The sequence below is a fragment of the Littorina saxatilis genome, linkage group LG2, assembly GCF_037325665.1.
Source record: "Littorina saxatilis isolate snail1 linkage group LG2, US_GU_Lsax_2.0, whole genome shotgun sequence".
NCBI lineage: Eukaryota > Metazoa > Mollusca > Gastropoda > Littorinimorpha > Littorinidae > Littorina > Littorina saxatilis.
Window position 1 is genome coordinate 96,497,861 of NC_090246.1, and position 15,538 is coordinate 96,513,398.

General features: G+C 42.7%; 1 protein-coding gene across 1 annotated transcript in view; it reads left to right on the plus strand.

Annotated features, from left to right (window-relative positions):
* The first annotated feature begins 6,756 nt into the window (after positions 1-6,756).
* The window catches only part of LOC138960262 (sodium/calcium exchanger Calx-like), a 114,665-nt gene continuing 105,883 nt past the window's right edge, over positions 6,757-15,538 (plus strand). Inside the window, exon 1 of the mRNA XM_070332077.1 lies at positions 6,757-6,933. The gene's annotated coding sequence lies outside the window, so the exon portion shown is untranslated. The remainder of the gene's footprint in view (positions 6,934-15,538) is intronic.

The window sequence follows — 15,538 nt, forward strand, 5'->3', positions numbered from 1 at the left end:
TGTGAGTGTGTGTGTGTGTGTGAAAACAAGACGCGTGTTTGTGCGTGCGTGCTTGCGTGTGTGCGCGCGTGCTTGCGTGTGTGTGTGTGTGTGTGTGTGTGTGTGCGTGTGTGTCAAGGGAAAATGTCATGGTAGCTAGCTGAGTTATGATTACCGTACCCCTGAGCGATCGTGGAATCCGTATAATTTCTGAGCAGTCTCTAAAATCCTTGTTAAAACGGTCTCGTGGAAGAGCCGACCAACCTTATTTGCATAGGTATAATCACTGGTTTGTTTTTAGAGACGGACGTTTGTGCCGTGCGGAAAGTGTTATGCTGACGCTCCTGTTTTGCGAGTTCACTGGTCGGGAGTGTGACCTTGCGAGGACGGATGTGACAAGAGAGCGATGAGCGATTGACTGTACGAGTGGATGTGTTTGTGTAGTGGGGTGAACGTGTTTTGTTATTAATTAGAGTAGTTAGTTTTATGTTAATGCCTGCAGCTGGGGAAGAGAGGAACATGGAAGCGGACATTATCATGTGTGTCGGAGGACAGTAAAGCAGAGGGCTTGGCCGGTTCGGACCGTGTAGTGTAACTTAAAGGACCGTCAGAGATGTATTTCCTGACTGTGTTGTGAACTTTCCAAGGATTCTGATGGAAATGTTAGTGCAGTGCCGAACGGTGTGTTCTGTGAGCCCGGAGGTACACAAACTCCGCTAACCCCAAAAATTCCCTGTCTGGTGTGCGTGTGTCAGTCTCTCAGGGTTATTAGCCTAATGAACTTTTTGGGTTGTTAAAACTCTATGTCATATATTCTAAGGCAAAAACAAAAAAAATAGTCTGTTTACGGTATCCCGACCGACCCTATTTTTTCGCGCGACCCTAGACTTTTTTTGGCATTTGGGGAAAAAAATTAAAATAATTGTAAAAATTTTTAAAAAAAGGTCTTTGTTTTTTGGCAAAATAACTTAAAAATATGTTTTTTGGGGAGAAAAAATAATCCCGACCTACCGACCCTATTTTTTTGCACACACAAAAATAGTCTGTTTACGGTAACATAGGCCAAAAAAAATAGGGTCGGTAGGTCGGTATTTTTTTTTCTAAAAAAAACCCATATTTTTAAGTTATTTTGTCAATAAACAAAGACTTTTTTTTTTTCTTAAATGCCAAAAAAAGTCTAGGGTCGCGCGAAAAAATAGGGTCGGTCGGGATACCGTAAACAGACTTTTTTTTGTGGCCTAATTACTAACACTTGAACTTAGTACAGTATGTCTAAAGACTGGTTGGGAGCTAATTCTTCACCTGAAACCTTTGTTCGATCTTTACGTGTGTATAAGAAGGTTTTGAATCTGAACTGAACAGTGAACTGAAATTGGGAGCTTATTGTCCGTTAGGTCTGAATGCCTATATTGGACATGACTTTTACATATGATATAAATTGAATCTGAATCCGATCCTCTCTGTACTTGTATGTCTGTGTTGGTTGTTGCGGTGTGGATGTGCGAGTGCTGGTTTTGTAATGCAAGCGCCAAATAGTAAGTTCTCAGTTAAACTGTTGGCATGCTGTGTTGCACCACACTTTGAAGTAATCCCACACTTTGAAGTAAATTACTTCAAAGTGTGGGGATGTGCCCCACACTTTGAAGTAAACCCATTTTTTACTTCAGAGTGTGGGGGGATCTTCCCACACTTTGAAGTAAACTCAGTTTTTACTTCAAAGTGTGGGGGGATCTTCCCACACTTTGAAGTAACTTACTTCAAAGCGTGGGACTTTTGCATCGCCTGTTTGAGCCTGATGATTTTGTCAAAAAAAATGGCAAAGTCTTTTGGATGAGTGAACAGAAAAAGTGAGCGAGCCAAGAAGCATAATGATGTTTGTTATCAGACTTTAAGCAATGTTCCATTGTTGAGTGTGACGAAAACTCGTGATGACGATTTTAAAACATGTTGGGTCACGCATGGTCCAATCTTACATGGTCCAACCTTACATGGTCCGACCTTACATGGTCCAATCTTACATGGTCCAATCTTACATGGTCCAACCTTACATGGTCCAATCTTACATGGTCCAATCTTACATGGTATAAACCTTACATGGTCCAATCTTACATGGTCCACTCTTGCATGGTACAACCTTGCATGGTCCAACCTTGCATGGTCCAACCTTACATGGTCCAACCTTACATGGTCCAATCTTACATGGTCCAATCTTACATGGTCCAATATTACATGGTCCAACCTTACATGGTCCAATATTACATGGTTCAACCTTACATGGTCCAATCTTACATGGTCCAATCTTACATGGTCCAATCTTACATGATCCAACCTTACATGGTCCAATCTTACATGGTCCAATCTTACATGGTCCAACCTTACATGGTCCAGCCTTACATGGTCCAATCTTACATGGTCCAACCCTACATGGTCCAATCTTACATGGTCCAATCTTACATGGTCCAATATTACATGGTCCAACCTTATATGGTCCAACCTTACATGGTCCAACCTTACATGATCCAATCTTACATGGTCCAATCTTACATGGTCCAATCTTACATGGTCCAATAATATATATATGGACCATGTAAGATTGGACCATGTAAGGTTGGACCATGTAAGGTTGCACCATGTAAGGTTGGACCATGTAAGGTTGGACCATGTAAGGTTGGACCATGTAAGATTGGACCATGCGTGACCCAACATGTTTTAAAATCGTCACCACGAGTTTTCGTCACACTCAACAATGGGACATTGCTTAAAGCCTGATAACAAACATCACTATGTTTCTTGGCTCGCTCACTTTTTCTGTTCACTCATCCAAAAGACTTTGCCATTTTTTTGGACAAAATCATCAGGCTCAAACAGGCGATGCAAAAGTCCCACGCTTTGAAGTAAGTTACTTCAAAGTGTGGGAAGATCCCCCCACAATTTGAAGTAAAAACTGAGTTTACTTCAAAGTGTGGGAAGATCCCCCCACACTTTGAAGTAAAAAATGGGTTTACTTCAAAGTGTGGGGCACATCCCCACACTTTGAAGTAATTTACTTCAAAGTGTGGGATTACTTCAAAGTGTGGTGCAACAATGCTGCATATGTAAACAACAATAGAATTCATGACTGAAGTTCACATACACGATCTAGATAAGCAAGCAAACATCCGGACCTCCGTTGCTGCTCTATCCGAATATAAGCTTACATGTGTATAGCTTTTCGGTGTGTTAAGAAATGCAGATTATTATTCGTGCAAGTTATTTCTTTATTTATTTCTATATTTTGTCAAGGCCACGGAGAAGGGGTGTGCGGAAGGGGGCAGGGCCTCACATCCACGTCGGACATCGGACATATGAGGATATTTTTTTCAAATGTCCTATACATTTTTCATGCAGGAGGACAAATGTCCTATTGTTTTTGTCACAAAGTGGTCAATGTCCGATTATTCTAACATTTGATCCGGACATCGTCAGTACTTCTCAATTTACAGTAGTTTGAATGCTATTAGTATTTTATCGATGTATTGCGAAGCGATGTGTTGCAGACGCAATGTAGACACTTTGTGCCTCCAGTACCAAAGAGTTTCCAAGGCTCGCAACTCGGAATGCTCGAAGCCAGTTGAGAGTTGCCTCCCTTCGCGCTTTCCCCGAAAATAACAAACTAAATGAAAACTGATCCCAGAAAAGGGACAGTAGAAATTACACTTCAAGTCCCTTCCCTCATCATCTGTCAGTAGCACGGAAACTGAGCTTCCTCCAGCAGTTAGAGCCCGATCGCCCAGGTAAGAATGTCGATCGCGATAGTCAAACATCGGAGCCGAAGAAAGACACTACCCCCTCCCTCACCCCCACGCGTAACTTCGTCTCAAGCTTGATACACGTGTGTACCTGGAGGGGCCAAAGGATGACATTCACAGTGGGTGGTGAAGGTTGTTGAAAAATGGACATCCGCGAGGAAGCGAATGCTCTTCAGCAAAAGAAAGGAACCAGCACAGTAGTTGAAGTTCAGAGACAGAAACACTGCACTGACTCGATGTAATTTATTTTATATTTTCTGTTACCTTTTTGCCAAGAAAAGTATTTTTGTTCTTTTATCCTCGTGCCAAGAAACTAGTCAAGTTTAATTATATAAATTACATTTTGTTACGGGAAAAAAATGTCCTATTGATTTGTTTTTGTTCAGGACAAATGTCCTATCACTTTTACATTGGCCAGGACATTTGTCCAATGCTACCTCTCATGGATGTGAGGCCCTGAGGGGGACACTTCCCCCTTACCCCCCGCGTTTTGTTTTCAGTTTGTTTGTTTGTTTTGTTTGTTTGTTGGCTATAATTGGTTGGGTTGGCCCGGTGAGAATGTGTATGCTTTTTGCTGCTGTTTTTGTGTGTGTGTGTGCTTGTTCAATGTAGTGTGTTTTTCTTTGTGTGTGTGTGTGTGTGTGTGTGCATGCTTTTTGGGTTCGTTGTTTTCTTTCTGTGTCTTTGTTTGTTCATTTGTTGTTTGTTTTGTTTTTTTGCGTGTGTGCTTGTTTCCTTGTTTACTGATTCTGTTTGTCAGTGCTTTGTTGTTTATCTCCTTCTTTTTTTCTCCAGAGATGTTAAGTCGGTCTTTTCTGATTGTGAACTGAGTGATAGATGGTATGGAGTTAATCGAGTGTTTAATGCTTTGGTGGCTTGTATCCAAATTACAAAGAGCAGTCAATCAATGACACTTTAACATGCTTTGTTTGTATTATATAAACAATAAATAATCGTCTGTTTCTCCTGCGGAAGTAGTCTTTTATTATTCTGCTTTCTGGTCCATGTCAGGTTCAATTCAGAGTGCTTGTGCACTCTGTGAAGAAAACTGCAAAGTGCCCATAAAAAAATGCAGTTGCGCCTTCGCGACTGCGCGTAGCAGACGAACTTTAGTAATAAAGGGACACAACTGAGTAAGACTAAATGCTCTGCAAAAGGAAGTGATGGCATTGTGCTTTACATAGTGCCTGCCCTTGTATATTTCCGCAATAATCTGATTACTGGACTTACAGAAGAAAATGCCGTCAATAATTTTAAATTTATTAAGCGAAAAAAACGAAGCATACATTTTAGTATAAGTACAGGGTTGCATTGAAACCTTTTCATCAAATCAAGCGAAGTAGCATTATACTTCTCAAAAAATATTTTTACAAAATCTCTTTTTAAGTGAGAGGATAACTTTTTGGTATATGACTAGACTGGTAAGGAGCGTGAGCGAGGTCCGATGCCAGTGAATTCGTACACTCTGTTCAAGAAATAGTTTCATGATTTACTGTTCATGTTCACTGGTGATCTTTGTCCTCACTTTTGCTTGCGTGTTTTATTTTAATTTTGCCTTGGTTACACTTTTTATTTTGGGCGTCTGCTATGTAAAAAAATTTTCTCTCGGTAAAACTTTTTTAAATGGCAGCTAATTTAATATCTAATCACGTAGTCTCTACCACACGAGTATGATGATCATACTGCTTTAAAAATCCAAAAGGTGGGGATCTGAGGACTTTCATTCGAGCTGGTTTATGTTTCAAAATCGAACGACTTTTCTTTGTATACAGAAGTGAAAGGAGAGTCGTCATGTTGCCAGTTTCTTCCCAAAAACCAATGTCAAACGCATGTTGTGTTTGACTGTGTAAGAGGGTAGGGCCTATATACTGTTATCACAAAGTCAAATGTTCAATCAATATAACTTATGAAGAGAAGAGAACACATCAGAGTGGCATGGACGAAGATAAGTAAGACAGGGGCGGAAAGGTTAATGTTGATAGAGCGAATTTAAAGCACACCACGCCATACGGTGAGAGAAAACAAAGAGAAAAATAATGTTTTCATGTAATCTTTTCAAGAGAACTGTTGCGGGAGGGTAATCGACGGAAAGACTAAACTCACGGGCGACAACTCAACCACACATTTCTGTATTTATAACTTGAGTTGTTCCTCTTCAATCTATGCAGTGTCCTCTCTCTCTCTCTCTCTCTCTCTCTCTCTCTCTCTCTCTCTCTCTCTCTCTCTCTCATTCATACTCTGGCGTGACAAATGAGCACATTCAGTATCACACACACACACACACACACACACACTAACTTACTAACTGACTTAGGAACACAAGCACACACACAAGCACACACACAAGCACACCGTCCTCAGACGGGGGAGTGGCAGCACTGCGGAATCAACAAGCAGCGCGGCATCAAGTGGCAAACCCTAGCATAGTCTCTGACCCTAGTGACGCAGCCAGCAGCGGATGTTTGCATCTCAACTTGAATGCCCTACCTAAACTATGCAGTCAGTCTCGCACAACGTAAAACTGCTTTATCTGTGTGGTTATAAACAAAGCAATTTTAGCATGGACATGAACTGTTTCGACTGAACTTGCAGAGTCTTCGAGTCGGTTTGTGAAGGATACCGCAAGCGCTGGACAGGCACCCGATTCTCAGATCTGTTGCATGACAGGCACCCGATTCTCAGATCTGTTGCATAAATTGGCTTCACGTGCTAGCACACCGCGAAAAATAATATTTCTGCGGCCCGGTTGAAACCTCGCTGCGGCACACAGCATCGATTTAATCTTCCAAACAATACTCTATAGTGTTGGTTCACAGCGTTTGCAGTATTCGTTTTTGGATAGTAGCCTACGACGACTGAAACGAAACTGACAGGCCATTGATCACGCTCCGGGCCTTCGGCTGCAGCGACAGAAGCAGCAGCAAAGCAAAACTGACTCGACTGTGCTGCTATTTCAGAGGTAAACTTCCATCCCATAGTGGTGTTGTGTAGTTCGGTTTTAAAGTTCTGACTCATTTCTTGGGCTCGATGCGAGAGTGCGGGCAGCTCAGTATTCACACATCGTAATCTACATCCACATTAGTGTTAGTGCTGCTACGTCCTTGGCCTTGTTGATTTCCAGCGGTGCTGGGTCAGGAATGTGAGACGGCGGCGTGTTTGTGTGTGGGTAAGTGTTTGGTTCATTTCCGTATTTGTTGTTCATTCAATGCATTACAGGAAGTCTGGAATTTGTTGGCTATTTCCTCTGTTACCTTGCTTTTGGTGAAGATTCCTTGTGTATGGGTCTGGGACAGTGGTGTCTTACAATAAATTATTATATATGCGGGGGAAAAAACAGAGAAAGACGTGGCTTGGAAACACGTGCTAGCGTTGTTGACATGTCGGACATGCTTCATTCACATGTAGTCACACCAAAACAGGCATAGGCAGCTTGAACTTTGCAACGATTATCACATGATGATACGTTGAAGAAACGGGAGAGAAGTCTCTGTCTAGTCACTCACACAAAAAAGGTTAACAGAAGAAAGCTTGAGGTATATAACATTGTTGCAGAACTTGAAACGGTAACTTCTCCGGTTCGTAAACTGTGTAGTGCTCACAACTACACTGATGGGGAAAACATGCACCGGCGGCGATTTTGCTGGCTCATCTAGTCTACAAGTTATTTCGGAACGGACAGAGCTTCGCGCTGCTGGTGTGTGAAATCCCAGATGAGCCGTGAGATTGGGGAGACTGACACTAAGAGAGAGAGAGAGAGAGACGGAGAGACAATGACAATTTATTTTATTTTACGAGGGTAACAGAATAAGCATTGGTATATGCGCATATAGAGAGAGAGAAAGAGAGAGAGAAAGAGAGACTGAGACAGACAGAAAGACAGGCAGACAGACAGAGAAGTGAGGAAAAAGACAAAGACAGACAGACAGACGCTGACAGACTGACAGAGACACGTTGTCTGACCCCGGAGAGAGAGAGAGAGAGACAGAGAGACTGACAGAGATAGCGAGAGACAGACAAGAGACAGAAAGACAGAGACACTGAGAGAGTCAGAGACAGACAGACAGAGACAAAGGGAGAGAGACAGAGAGGCCAGGGTAAGTGTTTAACGGCCGGCTGTGTGGAGTGGTGTTCTAATTGTATTTCACACATGCAGTCAATCTTCTTCAAGCTGGTTCGGAAGTTGATTGATTTAAATTGATTTACGCATTTCCAAGTTCACTTGCTGCGCGGCCCGCCTCTTCCTTGATTGAACCTTTTGTTAACCGGCGGTGCATGGAATAATAAGAGCCTGTGTGACGTTTTCATTCGCCGTGTTGATATTTCGCTTCTCGGCCTCGTTGATCGAGTATAAACTCTACACTGAACAAAAAAACACCCTTCGATAGTACTGATGAGCGACCTTGTGTACCTTACATTCATGGGGCCAAATTTGTCCAACCAATTTGTTTTATTTAACTTAGAAATTTGATTCATCCTAAAATGTTTTCCTTCTTACTCAAGGGACGTACACGTTTTCGAAGAACTTATTCGATTTTGGGGGTGAAATCTATTAAATTTTACCACCAATTTTCTTCACATGCAAGAAACTGACATGCTTTTCGTCCATAAATAATTTCACTTCTTAATTTTACCAGGAAACAACATTTCAGTCTTGAGTATATGTCGAGGGGGAAATATGTACACAGGCGAAAGATGAAATCGTGACACCTGCGCTGAATGCAACAGCTTTAAAACCTTCCCGGGAAGCTTTCACAGGCTCATAAGTAATGCTAGTCCTTCTCACCTGCGCAAGGTGGTGTGTTAGTTGATGTCTGGTTGTCTTGTTCAGTTCGCCTGTCCCTTAGTCTGTTTATTTCAGTGTGTGTGTGTGTGTGTGTGCCGTGTGTGTGTGTGTGGGTGTGTGTGTGTGTGTGTGTGTGTGAGTGAGCTGTGTACGTGTGTGTGTGATTGTGTGGAGGTCTGGTGTGTGTGTGTGTGTGTGTGTGTGTGTGTGTGTGTGTGTGTGTGTGTGTGTGTGTGTGTGTGCTTGTGTCTGTCTGTACCTGTGGGTGGGGTATGCTCTCCTGCCTAATACTACCACAGATTGTTAACAGACAAGAGCAGAGCTAGTCACCGCTCTCACCAACAAATGACCACCCTGGGTCATGTGCCTATCACGTGTGGGTCTGACCTCTCCTCCCTAATAATATTACTGCCTAAAAACGCATAAATATGATTAGGCAGAAGAGCTCACTGATAACCTACCCCCAGCCCCCACCCACCTTGTGTCAAAACCCGGTGTGGCCATGATCCAGCTAACCACTAGAGTAATCGCATCACATTAACCGGTCAATGACGCTGTGACATGACACACTGATTCCGGCCCTAACATCCTCCCATTGTCTTTGTGCGGATGTGCTGCTTATGCTGTTTCATAAATCGTTCAACGTCCAAACACAAAGACACTGCCAACGTTCCAACATTCAGAATCAAAAAACAAGAAAAGTAACGTTCAACGTCCGTTGTTTTCCACAGAAGAACATTATATTCCGTCAGTGTTCTTGAAGGTACACTCCTTCGTGTGAAACCCGCCAGTTGGTTGGTTGGTTGGTTTTTGGGTTTTAATGTCCCTTCAGCAGATGCTAGCTGCTATTCGAGACCGCAGTTCATCTCACAATCTCAGATTTGGCCAGGCTTGTACACGTATGGGATAAGACTTTACACATTTTGTTCCGTAGTCCATTCTCCCCGCATTGCATAGTATTCCACTTTCTCTGTGCTTCGGGATCAGCGTTGATGTAGGCCTAAATGTCAATAAGGAATTTCAAAGGTTATATCTTGAAATCGTTAGAGGTTGCCCGCAGCATCTGGTTCGTATAGAGTGAATAACATATTATCCTTTCAAAGCTATAGCAGACCAACGTATTTTGAACTGAGTCATCATGTTACGTACTGCAGGCTTTGAAACTGATACATCAAAATTGGAAGACAAATGTGGCAGCTGCAACGAATAATAGAAATAATAGGTTCAACAGTTTTAGAATGTATATGCTGCTATGTATGTGGATTTATTATGTACCCCGCCGCTGTGGCACTTTCCCTGTAACAACACAATCGCACTAACTGGCTGCAGTCGAGTACCAAACGAAATACACTGTAACTCATCGGATTTTACACATGTACAACGACATTCAGTGGCTGAACAGTGCAGAAAGAGCGGACGGAGAGACACACAATTGAACGTACACACACATGAGAATGGAGAGGAGGGGAGGGAGCAGAACTGAGAGAGAGACACAACTACGAAGAGACAGAAAGAGAGAGATGAAGAGAGAGACACAACTACGTAGAGACAGAAAGAGAGAGATGAAGAGAGAGACACAACTACGTAGAGACAGAAAGAGAGAGATGAAGAGAGAGACACAACTACGTAGAGACAGAAAGAGAGAGATGAAGAGAGAGACAAACACACGCAAACATGTACGCGGCACGCACACACGCACGCACGCACGCACTCATATGTACGCACTCACCGTGCGCACACACACACACACACACACACACACACACACACACACACACATACATATATCTGTATTTCGTCAGTGCACCCTTATTTATCCACTATTTTATGTGTTATAAGAGTGCAATAGTTACATCATAGATGTAACAAGAGAACAATGGGAAAACAAGAAATATACCTAGAGTACATTTACAGAGACAAAGAAGGGAGGTCATGGGATATATATATAGGCTTACACACACACACACACACACACACACACACACACACACACACACACACACCGTGAAATAAAACTAATAACAAAGTCTCAGCTTACATATATATGAAAACCTCACTCCAGAGCAGCAGAAGCAGCAGCTTTATTGTAACTCCCTACTTGTATGGCATAACTCCCCACAGGTCATAGATAACGTATTATATTTCCCCCTTCCCCCTGGTGTAGGACCGAGCCCTATGGAAGCGCGATCTCATTTTATCGATACAGAAACGACGAGCCAGGATCGCCATGACAAAGTGCACTCTAGTCTAGCGCAACGGTGATGGGACTAGTTGTAGTCTCGTCCCAAGGGGTGACTGCATTATGTTGCACTCCCTGGCTGTAGTCATGCGAATGTCCAGCAGTGCTATTGTGCCTTGAACAGAACGTGCCTAATGATACTTGCATTGTGGCGTGGTGGTAAGACGTCGGCCTCCTAATCGGGAGGTCGTGAGTTCGAATCCCGGTCGCTGCCGCCTGGTGGGTTAAGAGTGGAGATTTTTCCGATCTCCCAGGTCAACTTATGTGCAGACCTGCTAGGGACTTAACCCCCTTTGTGTGTACACGCAAGCACAAGACCAAGTGCGCACGGAAAAGATCCTGTAATCCATGTCAGAGTTCGGTGGATTATGGAAACACGAAAATACCCAGCATGCCGACTCAACGAAAGCGGAGTGAAGCTGACTATGCTCTCAGAGTATAGTGTGGGCAACCCAAATGGGCAAACGAGCTCACACGTATTAACCATAAAATTCTGGAACGCTGATGAAGAAGATGAAGAAGATACTTGATAGTGCTTCTGAGATTGACTCGTCTGCTGATTCTACCATAGAGCGCTGGCGTCATTTCACAACAGGATTTCCCTACCCAGAACTCCATACGGTTTGGGATATTGTTTATAATATGTTTGTTTGTACAATGACGCCATATGGCCTGTTTGTTACATACAGCTAAAAAACAAAACATGGCGGTTAAAAACGGACGTCGACAGATACAATGAAGGGGGCCGCTACGAAATTGTAAAATCTTATACCTGTTTCGTCATACATAGCGGTGGACTGTACGTTTACTGATCCCAACTTTATATAATTATGCCATGTACTGGAAATACTGTAATACTCCCCCTCTTCCTCCTACATCTACTATACTACTACATTGGGGTATGCACGTTAAAGATCCCACGATTGACAAAAGGGTCTTTCCTGGCAAAATTGTATAGGCGTAGATAAAAAAAAATGTCCACCAAAATACCCGTGTGACCTGGAATAATAGGCCGTGAAAGGTGGATGCATCGCCAAAAGGCTGTTGATCTACTGGCCGATGTGAATGCGTGATATATTGTGTAAAAAATGCCATCTCACACGGCATTATTAGGTAACATGCGCCTTCAGTCGCCTTGTGTGGTGAGATACGTGCGCGATATAAATCCTCGTAAATAAAAATAAATAAAAAAATAATAAAAAATACTACTACTACTACTACTACTACTACTACTACTACTACTACTACTACTACTACTACTACTACTACTACTACTACTACTATTACTACTACTACTACTCACAGAGACAGACAGACAGAGACAAACAGACAGACGAACGGACAGACATACAGACAGAGACATACATAAAGAAAGAGAGAGGGTAGAGACAGACAGTCAGACAGACAGAGGGAGAAAGAGAGATAGACAGACCGACAGACAGACAGACAGACAGAGGGAGAAAGAGAGTGAGAGAGAGAGAGAGGATGGGGGGAACTGAGACACAGACGGTGATATAATTCCACTGTGAAAGAGCACTTATCATGTGTTAGTAATTAAGGGTTGTTTTGAAGGGTATAATTAATCACTGATTCTTTCCTACGGAGTTATTAGCATTTTAGCGGGTGGCCTTTTTTTTTTTTTTTTTTTTTTTGGGGGGGGGGGTCCCCCTATACAATTCAAAGTGTTTTGAATCTTTGTATTCCGGTGTAGCAGCCTACTTTGACACAGCCCAGTTTGACCAGGAAGACTTCCGATCACAAGTAAACACTCAAAAACAGAACTCATTCCAGTGTTGTTTGTGTCACCAGTAACAGGTACCAGTGCACTGTCTGGGACTGTGGAGAACCGTCTTTTCGGTCTCTGGAACTAGCAGAGAATAATGTTGCTTATGATTTGTTTTCTTCGGCACGTTAGCCGAAATGCATGGCCACAAACTTTTTGGCAATCTTCCAAAATTGTTCGCAACCCTTGACGTCACCTTTCCACACACTGTGAACAAATTCGGCAAACATGACGGCAAAGATTTCGGTGATTTGTAATACGTTTCGACATTTTTCTGACTGCCACCACGAAACGACATCCCTGTGTCAATTATATGTACAGAATAGTTTGAATCTTTGTATTGAGGTTAACAACCTTTAGTGTGCCACTTTCCTCCTTAATTATCAAGACTGAAGGCTAATTATGCCGTGCGTCTGTTTTATTTCAGCGCGCGCGCGTGTGTGTGTGTGTGTATGCCGTGTGTGTGTGTGTGTGTGTGTGTGTGTGTGTGTGTGTGTCACGGTGTGTGAGTGTTTGGGTGTGTGTGTCACTGTGTGTGTGTGTAGGCCGTGTGTGTGTGTGTGTGTGTGTGTGTGTGTGTGTGTCACGGTGTGTGAGTGTTTGGGTGTGTGTGTCACTGTGTGTGTGTGTGTATGCCGTGTGTGTGTGTGTGTGTAGGCCGTGTGTGTGTGTGTGTGTGTGTGTGTGTGTGTGTGTGTGTGTGTGTGTGTGTGTGTGTGTCGCGGTGTGTGAGTGTTTGGGTGTGTGTGTCACTGTGTGTTTGTGTATGCCGTGTGTGTGTGTGTGTGTGTAGGCCGTGTGTGTGTGTGTGTGTGTGTGTGTGTGTGTGTGTGTATGTGTGTGTGTGTGTGTGTGTGTCACGGTGTGTGAGTGTTTGGGTGTGTGTGTCCACCCGTGACACGAGCATTTAACCAGTGCAGTGGGTTAAATATAATCAGCCCTCCTTATTACTTAACTTACTGCTGGTGTCACTGTGTGTGTGTGTAGGCCGTGTGTGTGTGTGTGTGTGGGAAGCGTGAGGGGATTGGTGTATGCGTGAATCAGTCAGACTCAAATTGTATTGTATTCTCATGAAAACCAAATGGTCTTGCGACATTATGCGCATGGGATGTCCTGTTCCATTTCCAAACTAAAAAGTAGGTGACAAGTGACGAAAGACTGTGTTTCAAGTGTGTCTCTGTCGGTGTTTGCGTGTGTCTATTATTGTATTTCTAATTTTGTTGAAAGCTTTCCTATGTTCATTCAAAACTGAAAGAAAACACGTCCTGTTACGAACGCATGTATCAAGTTTCGTGCGTCATTTTCATTGAATTGCAGCATGAATACTGTCAGGTTTTCAATTCTTTGGAATCTTGTTATTTTACAAGGCCTTTGTATAATTAGGGGAAGGGCTCCTAATATGGACCGCTTTTTGTTTCATGCTGATAACTAGCTTGTTGTCTTGCGAAGAAGTTTAATTTTGTGTTTGGTAGTCCTTCTCTCTTAGGTTAACCGTTTGTCCAAATTAGAGTGAAATAGCTTTGATAGATATTCAGCAAAAATTAAATACAGAAAAAATTACAAATGGTCCATATTAGAAGCCTGGGCGCCTAATATGGACCAGTGAAGAGGCCTTCACGAATCACTGTAAAAAGCTCCCTATACTTCAAAATAACATGATACAACTTAGTGTACAAGTCAGACTAATCAAAATATGCTTTAGATTTATCTGTTTCAGGTTGATGAGAGCATTATTTGAAGCACACCAGGAAACTAAAGAAGCTTATCAAAAACAGAGTGAAAATAAGTGAAATTATCAACTTCCACGAAAAGAAGACTTTTTGTTATATTTTTTTTAAATCTCGAGGGCTAGTTATAAGTTATTTCCAGCAAGCGTCTTAATGAATTAATGAAAATAGCCTTTAGCTTTTATTTTCTTCGATTTGTTGAAGGTGGTCCATATTAGGGGATTCGCACATACTTTGAGATTTTGCTATTATTTTTTGTTTGCAGTAGAAACTCGGGGTCAACACTGCTAAAATGTAACAAATACAGCTGTCATATATAGCAATTTGTGTGTGATAAAAGCTTTGGCTGTGGACAGAAACGAGTCCGTTTTAGGCGGCAAATTTAGAGTAAACGCTGCCAAAAGTGAAAAAAAGAGAAAAAGCCTAACGGGTTTGAGATTTGTGTTTCTGCAATTGTTTTGACATGTGAAAGTTATCCAGAGAGGGTGAATACAGCGAATAAAGCTTTTTTGAGCGCTCTAGCGCCGTTAGTTTGTCAGAACAGGAGGTGGTCCATATTAGGAGCCGGTCCATATTAGGAGCCCTTCCTCTATTGTTACTGATTTTGCTCACGCTTTCTCTGCCAATGTAGACTCATTCAATTTATGTCTAGCGACTGACACTGTTTGCAGGTGAAGGAAAGTTGTCCGGCCTGTTTTAAATGACTTTGTTTTCTCTTTTTCACTTTCATCGTGACAGTACCCGTATGTAATGACACAATTCCTGTATTCTACGCGGTGCGCGCGCAAACGTTACGTGCTCACCCCCTCACCGGTGTTATGTAAAATCCTTTATTTTATCATCGCCACATTTTCTAGCACGTTTCCCCCTCTCGAGCATTTTCCCCTCAATCTTGCCCTCCCTGTTTCCTTTGAGAGATTCTTTCCTCTGTGGAAACGTAACGCCAACGTTTGGTGTGACACGTTATGTATCGTTTTCATTCCTTGGCCGAAGCTCTTGAGACCTGGGCCGAATTTTCAGACTAATGGGACCTGTCGACAAAATGAGACAACGGGGCTTTTTTCTTGACGATCTGCAAATTCACTACCACGTTTAGGAAAGCTCCTCTCTCTTTCTCGCCTCTCTCTGTCTCTGTCTTTGTCTGTCTCGGTGTCTCTCTGTCTCTGTCTCTCTCTCTCTGTCTGTCTGTCTGTCTGTCTGTCTCTCTCTCTCTCTCTCTCTCTCTCTCTCTCTCTCTCT